This window comes from Lissotriton helveticus, assembly GCF_964261635.1.
Source record: "Lissotriton helveticus chromosome 1_1 unlocalized genomic scaffold, aLisHel1.1 SUPER_1_unloc_92, whole genome shotgun sequence".
NCBI classification, from domain to species: Eukaryota; Metazoa; Chordata; class Amphibia; order Caudata; family Salamandridae; genus Lissotriton; species Lissotriton helveticus.
This window is the reverse complement of record NW_027611739.1, coordinates 418,540-429,123: the sequence shown is the minus strand read 5'-3', so window position 1 is coordinate 429,123 and position 10,584 is coordinate 418,540.

The window sequence follows — 10,584 nt, the reverse complement described above, 5'->3', positions numbered from 1 at the left end:
TGGCTTCTGGTTAAACTTAGGTTTAACCAGATTTATACGGTTTTGTGTGACAGTCCCGGTTGGTTTAAGGAGGAAGATGCCCCTGTCTGTAACTGTGATAGTTTTTCTCTTCAAAATAATATGCACTTTATGCTATTTTGTAATTTCTTTACTGAGCCCAGACAGAAATACCTTATACCAGTATTGAAGGAAAAAGCTTTTCTTCAGGCAAAACCTGCTCTCCTGTACCTCCAATTAATGGATTCTACGTTGGCCATGTTTAGCGTGGCCAACTATCTTGTTGCTGCGGTTAGGATCAGGAGGAAAAGACTTAAAGATGTAAATATTGGTGTCTTGTGAACATATATGAAATGGAAGTGGTCTTCTTTTTAAAATGTCTATTTTATTGAGTATTCTCTCTTTTATGTTGTATTTTTATAATGTGCATTAATTGCTATTATTGTTGTTTCCTCATATCATGTTTTTTTTATGAAATTGTCACTGATTGCTGCTTCTGCATGTGATTATGAATTTGTCTGCCTTTGTGATGAAATTGTAGAATGCTTTTATGATTTTTAATCTAAATCGAATAAAGTGGTTTTGACTTGACTTGACTCTCTACAGCCCATCCTATAATTTGTGTAGTGTATTTTATATTTTGTTTGATTATTTCTTTAAACTATTGGCTTTCCTATTCAAAGTGCTGTCTCTCACAGGCAGGGATGTCCTAGCACTGTAAATATACAAGTCACTATTCCCTAGTGCACCAACCAGGATTCAAATTAGCGACCCTCCAGTTTGAGACGAAGACATCAGAAATTATAACACTAAGCAATTGACCACTTCATACAGAATAGTTTAACTTGCATTTACTCTTCATTTTAGATGTGTATATTATATTATAATTCCTCCCACTCTGCCCTGATTGGCACGACCCTCGTCCAGCTCAAAGTTCTGCTGCAGTATACTGTGGCTCTACAAATGAAGGCTAAAATAAATAAATGTAAATATCAGAGGCCAATTGTTTTAGGGGAAGACAACAATATAGACTGGCTGAGCCCTGCTTGGTCACCCTTTCCCCCACCTCAGCCTAAGCCCGTGCACCCTTGCCTTGAGAGACGGAACTGTAAGTGACTCTGGTATCCTGATTTTATTTTGGCCTCAGCAGGCAGAAGATACTTCGTGCGCACTGCATGACTTGGCCCAAAATTGACCCGAAGACCCAGAGCCTGGCTCTGGGGATGTTGACAGACACTACAACCACTCTGTTGATGGGGCAGAGACTACGGTCTGTGTCTCCGGCTATGTACAGTGAGTAGTGGTACCAGCATTCCATGCTCTTAGAGGTCACCAGCTGAACTGGTCACTTTACTTGTCAGAGGGAGGCTGCGGTGCTTACAGGGCATTGAGTAAAGTTCCATTCACGTGTCATGACCAGACCCCGCATTGGCATTCCTGTTTGAATTTCGATACGTGTATTTATAATATAAGGTAGCAGGGCTCTATATTGTTTACGAATGTGTATGTATGTTGTTACCAGTCACATCCATGTGCGATTGCCCACCATATCACATGGCACAAGATGGGCAATATTGTCAGCAATCCAGACGAGAAGGGTGTAACTTTGGACACAAGGGTGGAGGGATGGAGTCAGGGCCGCCTTTTAGAAGGTTCACACTTACTGTGCTCATGTTGTAAGTATTCCCGCATGGAGGCAGCATCATCACTACCTGCCGTGAGCAGCAATCGCCCTGCACAAAGTCCTTGTTTATGCTGCAGAAGAAAATGGATGATGAAGTGCAACCAGGGAAACCAGTAAACCCAGACAGGGTATAAGCATTTAGGGTCTGAAAAATGGTTTAGGTTTATTGATGACATTTTTTGCACTTGGGATGGGCAAGATGATATCTTAAATTTGTTTATTGAATGCTTGAATACCAGATAATTAGATATAGAATCCTGTGTGTCCAGTAGCAAGTCATCTATCACATTTTTGGATGTAGCGGTCTTTGGCCACAATGGCCGATTATGAACTACATCATTTACCAAATCAATGGTTAGGAACAATGCCCTGCATTATACTAGTCATCATCCACGCAGTTTACGTGACAATTTGCCTTAGGGACAATTTCTCCGAATAATACGGAATTGCTCAGGTACAAGTGCTTATTTCATGAATGCAGAAATTCTTGTGTGAAAATTAAAGGAACGCAGATACCCAAACAAATTGCTGAAAAATAAGATGAAACGTGCTTAGTGGAGTCCAAATTAGACCCTTCCCTTCTGGAAAATAGATCAGCAAATGACAAGTTAGAACGCATGGTATGCATCGCTACATTTTGTTCTAAGACTACCTGTAGGAAAGTGGGTTTCTGTTGTAGTAACTCCCCCACTTTTTGCCAGACCACTGATGCACTTTGACTTGATGTGCCCTGGGACCCTGCCAATCAGGTTCCCAGGGCCTGTGTACTTTCCCCAAAACTAACCCAATGGGCATCTCTGGCCACTGGTCAGCCCCTGGTAATTGGTTCCACAGGTACCCAGGGCACTGTGACCAGGGAAGACCTCTAAGGGCTGCAACACTTAATGTGCCACCCTTAGAGGCCCTGTACCTCTACACACATACACACTGCCTTTGCAGGCTGCGTGTTTTGATGGAGGACAATGTGAAGAGTCGACATGGCACACATCCCTGTGAGCCATGCCTACAACCGACTGCCCTGGCCTAGATCAGCCACACCTCCAGCTTGGTGCACTATACCAGTGGTGAGGGCACGGGTGAATGAGCCCTGTACCCCTACAGTGCCCAAGTCCATTCTTGGGCATTGTAAGTACAGTCCTGCCATTAAGAGTATATGGTGCTGGGAGTTTGTCACTACGAACTCCACACCATAAGGCTACACTGAAGACTGGGAAGTTTGGTATCAAACTTCTCAGCACATTAAACCCACACTGATGCCGGTACCTCATGTATTTTTATCTGAAGTGTTTTAGTGCGCCAAATTATATTTGTACTTGGGGATTAAAATTAGAACTGTTTATAGGGAGTCTCATACATAATCTCCTTTTTAAGTACAAAGGAAATAACATGAGTTGTATTTTTTTACATTAAAGCTATTATGTGGAATTTCTTTCTTGGTGGTATATATGTATAATTAACGGATCTTGTGTAGATGTGATTCAGTAGAGTGGATTGAATGGTGGCTATACCTACTTGGTGATACTTTTGATTCCAAGAGGATATTTTAATTTCTACTCTTCAATAAAGACCAGATCTCCAGAGGACAGCGGACCTGTCCAGAAAAACTCTAACTTCAAGGATTTCGAACAATTGAACTCTGAAGTTCCGTCGTCTGACCTTCTCAACTCTCAGCCCACCTCCCGGCCTGGCCACTGTGACTATAAACCTGTCAATTTATAAAGATGTGTTTTCTTCTTGGTTTCAGTGTCTAAAAGGTGTCAGCCAAGTATGGTTATGGTATGCCTCCCCTGGAGTTCACGGGCCTAAGGGTTTGTTCCTGGTATATAGAATGGATGACAGAGGGCGTCCCCGCCCAGTACCCCAGGTGATCTGAATGGCGTTGATCCCATTTACGTAAACTCAGGCCATAGGCGGTGTGTCCAGCAGCTTCCTACGTGATCTCAAACTCCCTGACATACCAAGGTGCCTAAACGTCTCGATCATAAAAGACTGTTCCAGGGAGTCAAACGCCTTATCGGCATCATCAGCCTTCATGTGTGTGTTTTCCCGATGCAGCACTGTAAATACTGTCCGTAGATGAACCGCTGTGGGTTTATGTGGGACAAATCCCAACTGTAACGGAGAGACAATTCTCTCTCGTAGGAGGGATAGCCGAGTCGCATCACCTCAGGCAGGAATTTATTTCTAAGCTTTGTAAAACTCTACACCTGACTTTCAGATCCCGGAGCCTTTGCTCCTCCTAGGGCATTTATAGCTGCAACGATCTGTTGCCCAGAGATCGATGGCTTATGACTGGATGTGAGAGCAAATTAATATAGCACTGAATAACTAGTTCGGGAAAGAAGTGTCCTGGCGCTAGTATAAGCACATTAGTATCAAAATCGCACAGCCCCTGAACATGAACAGAAGGTTTTGATTTGTTTCCTGAAAGAACTCATGTTTTCTTGGGCCCACAGGGCAGGTGGGAGCGCATTCCATTCCAGGTACCTGCAGTCACCACAGGCAGAGAGCAGCCATCTATTCTGACTTTCGTAAACTTAGAGACTTTAGTCAGCAAAGCATGATGGGATCTCACCCCTCGGCCAGCTGATACCAGGCAATAAGAGAGGACATTTAAGAATGAACCCCCTGATTGAAGAGCATTCATGACATAAAGTGCTTTATATTGACATCTTTTTAGGACAGGAAGCTGGTGCAATTTGACCAGTTTGTTGGAGATCGACCTTGATTTTATTAACCTCAGAACCAGCCCAACTGCTGTTTTTGTAGCAGCAACAATCTATGTAGGCGATATTCAGCTATGCCTACGTATAAGGTGATGCAGGAATTCATTCTCAATAGGAGCAGAACCTGTACCAGGTCCTTCCTAGATGAAGCCGGGAAGAATGGATGTATTTTTCTGATAACTTTCAGCAGTCAGAAGCCTGTAGAGCAGGTGATTTTAAAGTATCCTTCTAAGGACAGATACAAGTCCAACCAAACGACCAGTTTCCTGACCTGATGGAATGGGGTGGACAGAGCTCCCAAAGACACCGGCCGCCACCCTTGTGACATGAGGCTCCGGTCTCAATTACCACTATTTCCGTTTTTTCCACTGTTTAGCGCCAGGGAGTTTGAGCTCATCCAATCAGCGACTTCCTGGTGGCAGCTCCTGAAATTAGTGAGCATTTTATCTGTATTTAATTCTAAACCAATGATTTGTGTACATTCGAGTAGAGGTGATATTGAATGGCTCCATCAGGCGTATTTTCTTTTAATCTAATGATTTGTGTATCATCGAGTAGATGTGATATCGATTATCGAATGACTCGATCAGGTGTATTTTCTTCTATCTAATGATCTGTGAATCATTGAGTAGAGGTGATATCGATTATCGAATGACTCGATCAGTTGTATTTTCTTCTATCTAATGATCTGTGTATCATCGAGTAGAGGAGATATCGATTATCGAATGACTCGATCAGGTGTATTTTCTTCTATCTAATGATCTGTGTATCATTGAGTAGAGGTGATATCGATTATCGAATGACTCGATCAGGTGTATTTTCTTCTATCTAGTGATCTGTGTATCATCGAGTAGAGGTGATATCGATTATCGAATGACTCGATCAGTTGTATTTTCTTCTATCTAATGATCTGTGTATCATTGAGTAGAGGTGATATCGACTATCGAATGACTCAATCAGGCTGGCCAAGTGGACCATGTAAAGATTGAAAAGATTGTGGCTCAGAACCAGCCGGGGGTGGGGGAATTGTCTTAGGGGTTGATCTGAAGTTAGCTGATGCCACCGCTTGGGTCAGATCTTTCAAAAAGCATAAGAATCAAGCAGACACTTTCCCCAAAGACCCACCATCTGCAATTTCTGTAGTAATGTGGAGTGGGAGAATGTGTCAAATGCTTCTGATAGATCTAATCAGATCAGAGCCCCCACGTCCCCACCCCCATACATAATGTCTCTAATATCCCACGTGGCTTTAGCTCTTTTGGAGCCCTGGATGGACTTTGTGCAGAAGTTGGTGGGACTCAAGGTATTTGGTGAGCTGCTTGTTCACCGTGGCCTCAGTTAGTTTGGTGAACATCAGGAACAGAGAGACAGGCCGATCCTTAGAGTTAGAACTGCTGTGACTACTGGAGCAGACATCTGGAAGTAATGTTGTCAAAAACACTCTGATTGGCTGCAGGCTGGGGTGCAACGGAGGGCAAGAAGGATGGGCTGGGATGTGTCCCAGAGTAATTACCAGAGCCTGGGACGAACTCAAACACCCCACCCATCATTTTGCTTATTCATAAATACGCCAGGTGTGCCCAGAAGTGGGTCCTGTGCTTGCTGCACCTCTTGAATCAAGTCGCACCCTACAGTCAGAGCCCAGATGTGGGTCCCATGCTCGCTGCACCACTGGAATGAAGCCACTCCCTGCAGTCAAGGCCCAGATAGGTTGAAACCGGTCTGGGTTGATTGTGTTCCGGTTCAGAAAGGATCTGCATTGGCTCTTCAGGCTGGACTGCCCTATTGGAAGAAGTCTAAAGCTGATTTGCATATGTCTGCTTCCTGTTTGAGGTGGCATTGTGGGCCAACAACCAATTGATCTCCCTCTCAGGCAGGTCCTGGTGAGGACCTGGACGTGAGCCGGAGTCTAGTGAGGATGAGGACGTGACCCGGGGTCTTGTGAGGGCCAGGACGTGTGTCGGAGCATGGTAGGGACTAGGACGTGAGCCGGAGTCTAGTGAGGAGGAGGATGTGATCAGGGCCTGGTGAAGACCATGATGTGACCCGGGGACTTGTAAGGACCAGGACATGAGCCTGGGCCTTGTGAGGATGAGGATATGTGCCAGGGCATGGTGGACAGGACGTGAGCCAGGACCTTGTGAGGATGAAGATGTGTGCCAGGGCCTTGTGGACCAAGAAGTGAGCCTGGGCCTGGTTTGGACCAGCACGTGAGCAGGGGCTTGGTGGACCAGGACGTGAGCCGGGACCTGGTGGGGACCAGGATGTGAGCCAGGGCCTTGTGAAGACCAGGACTTGAGCCAGGGCCTTGTGAGGACCAGGACGTGAGCCGGGGCCTTGTGAGGATGAGGATGTGTGCCAAGGCATGGTGGACCAGGAAGTGAGCCAGGGTCTTGTGAGGATGAGGATGTGTGCCAGGGCATGGTGGACCAGGAATTCAGCCTGGGCCTGGTATGGACCAGCACGTGAGCCGGGGTCTGCTGTGCCAGGACGTGAACCAGGGCCTTGTGAGGACCAGTAAGTGAGCCATGGCCTTTTCTGGACCTAGACATGAGCCGGGGCCTTGCATGGACCAGGACGTGAGCTGGGGCATTGTGAGGAGCAGGACGTGAAACAGGGCCTTGTGAGGACCAGGACGTGAGCCGGGGCCTTACATGGACCAGGGCGTGAGCCGGGGCCTTGTGAAGACCAGGACGTGAGCCGGGGCCTTGTGAGGACCAGGATGGGAGACGGGACTTGGTGGACCAGGATACTGAGCCCACTCTCACTCCCTTTGAGAGGCCAGACTAAACACCTGGTTTGTCCTCTCTTGCAGGACCAGGGAAGGGTCAGTCCAGAGATCCAAGGACACCAGAGACTGGGGCGCTGGACTTGCACCTCCTGTTTTTCATTGTATTTCTCAATGAAACAGATAAAACTGTGTGAAATCTCCTTGAGAGAGATTCATATTATCACAGATCTCACTGGACTCACAATCTGCAGAAAGAGGCTGAGAATGAACGTCCTTGCACATGAACAGTTCTACTCGTCTCTGCCACGATGCCCCGGGCGGTACCAAATATTTCCGTAGAGTGATCCCCCGAATATACATGCCTGTACTTTCATGTAATACGTAAGTGCATTCTGGGGGTTGTAGTCTTGTTACTTCACTAAAGACAGTGGGTTTAAAAAATAAACTCCATGCTTGGGGGAGATGTGCGCCTTTGTCAGGAGCCATCTGAGGCTCTCTGGTAACTCCAGATACTTTTCAAAAACTCGGATTATGAGCTCTTAAAATAAAATATGTCTGGAAAGGAGCATCTCTGGACGGTGAGAGCAGCGACTGAGGCGGTCCATATTCTTCATACCAAGAGAACAGGACAGGCCTCACCTCCTACCCCTACAGGGCAGGTTTCATCCCAGCAGATTACACGCCTCCACTCCTCTGCATCCTCCTGGACAGGCCTCAACCACTCTGCACCCCTCCCGGATATGCCTCACCTCCTCTGCACTCCCAACTCAGGACAGGTACCACCTCCTCTGCACCACTGGGCAGGCCTCACCTGCGCTTAATCCCCTGGTCAGGACATGCTTCACCTCCTCTGCACCGCGGACAGGCCTCACCTCCCCTGCCCCCCTGGACAGGCTTCACCTCCTCTGCACCCCTGGACAGGCCTCACCTCCTCCACACCCCTGGACAGGCCTCACCTCCTCTGCACCCCTGGATAGGCCTCTCCTCCTCTGAACCCCTGGACAAGCCTCACCTCCTCTGCACCCCGGGACAGGCCTCACCTCTTCTGCTCCCCCTGGACAGGCATCACCTCCTCTGCACCCCTGGACAGGCCACACCTCCTCTGCACCCCTGGACAGGCCACACCTCCTCTGCACCCCTGGACAGGCCTCACCTCCTCTGCACCCCTGGACAGGCCTCACCTCCTATGCACCCCTGGACAGGCCTCTCCTCCTCTGCACCCCTGGACAGGCCTCACCTCCTCTGCACCCCGGGACAGGCCTCACCTCTTCTGCACCCCTCAGGACAGGCATCACCTCCTCTGCACCCCTGAACATGCCACACCTCCTCTGCACCCCCACGGAACAGGCCTCAATTCTTCTGCATCAGCTTCACAGGCCTCACCTCCTCTGCACCCCTGGACAGGCCTCACCTCCTCTACTCCCACTGGACAGGCCACCTCCTCTCCTCCCCCTGGGGAGGCTTCACCTCCTCTGCACCCCTGGACAGGCCTCACCTCCTTTGCACCCTTTGGACAAGCCTCACCTCCGCTGTACCCCCAGGACAGGCCTCACCTCCTCTGCACCCCGGACAGGCCTCACCTCCTCTGCACCCCTGGACAGGCCTCACATCCTCTGCATCCCTGGACAGGCTTCACCTCTTCTGCACCCCTGGACTGGCCTCGCCTCCTCTGCGCTCCTCTAGACAGGCCTCTCCTCCTCTGCACCCCCTGGACAGGTCTCACCTCCTCTGTACCCCCAGGACAGGCCTCACCTCTTCCGCACCCCTGGACAGGCCTCACCTCCTCTGCACCCCTGGACAGGCCTCACCTCCTCTGCACCGCTGGACAGGCCTTTCCTCCTCTGCCACCTGGACAGGCCTCACCTCCTCTGCACCCCTGGACAGGCCTCTCTGTGCTTTTCCCAGGAGCTCTCGGTGAAGGATTCTCATTCAGGACAGAGGAGCTCAGACTTCATTCAACCCCATACAGCGCCTCTCACTCCGCCCTGAGCCTCGCGGCGCTATGCACAGTCCCCCGAAGAGAGACACTGCTCCCCTGGATAGGCCTCACCTCCTCTGCACCTCTGGACAGGCCTCACCTCCTCTGCACCAAGGACAGGCCTCTCCTCCTCTGCCCCTTGGACAGGCCTCTCCTCCTCTGCACCCCTGGACAGGCCTCACGTACTGTGTACCCCTGGACAGGCCTCTCCTCCTCTGCCCCCTCGACAGGCCTCACCTCCTCTGCACCCCTGGACTGGCCTCACCTCCTCTGCACTCCTCTGGGCAGGCCTCTCCTCCTCTGCACCCCTCGGCAGGTCTCACCTCTTCTGCCCCTCCTCTGGACAGGCCTCTCGGTGAAGGATTCTCATTAAGGACAGAGGAGCTCAGAGTTCATTCCACCCCATACAGCGCCTCTGACTCTGCCCTGGTCCTCGGGGCGCTATGCACAGGCCCCGAAGAGAGACACTGCTCCCCTGGACAGGCCTCTCGTCCTCTGCCCCTTCTCTGGGCAGGCCTCTTCTCCTCTGCACCCCTGGGCAGGTCTCACCTCTTCTGCCCCTCCTCTGGACATGCCTCTGCACCCTGACACAGGCCTCTCCTCATCTGCCCCTCCTCTGGACAGGCCTCTCGGTGAAGGATTCTCATTAAGGACAGAGGAGCTCAGAGTTCATTCCACCCCATACAGCGCCTCTGACTCCGCACTGATCCTTGGGGCGCTATGCACAGGCCCTGAAGAGAGACACTGCTCCCCTGGACAGGCCTTTCCTCCTCTGCACCTCTAGACAGGCCTCTCCTCCGCTGCACCCCTGGACAGGCCTCTCCTCCTCTGCACCCCTGGACAGGCCTTTCCTCCTCTGCCCCTCCTCTGGATAAGCCTCTCCTCCTCTGCATCCCTGGACAGGCCTCTCCTTCTCTGCACCCCTGGACAGGCCTCTCCTGCTCTGCATCCCTGGACAGGCCTCACCTCCTCTGCATCTCTGGACAGGCCTCGCCTCCTCTGTATCCCTGCACAGGCCTCACCTCCTCTGCACCCCTCTAGACAGGCCTCTTCTCCCCTGCACCCCTGGACAGGCCTCTCCTCCCCTGCACCCCTGGACAGGCCTCTCCTCCCCTGCACCCCTGGACAGGCCTCTCCTCCTCTGCACCCCTGGACAGGCCTCACCTCCTCTGCACCCCTGGACAGGCCTCACCTCCTCTGCATCCCTGGACCGGCCACACCTCCTCTGCCCCCTGGACAGGCCTCTCCTCCTCTGCACCCCTTGACAGGCCTCACCTCCTCTGCACCCTGGACAGGCCTCACCTCCTCTGCATCCCTGGGCAGGCCTCTCCTCCTCTGCACCCCTGGACAGGCCTCACTCCTCTGCCCCCTGGACAGGCCTCACCTCCTCTGCATCTCTGGACAGGCCTCTCCTCCTCTGCACCCCTGGACAGGCCTCTCCTCCTCTGCTCCCCTGGACAGGCCTCAC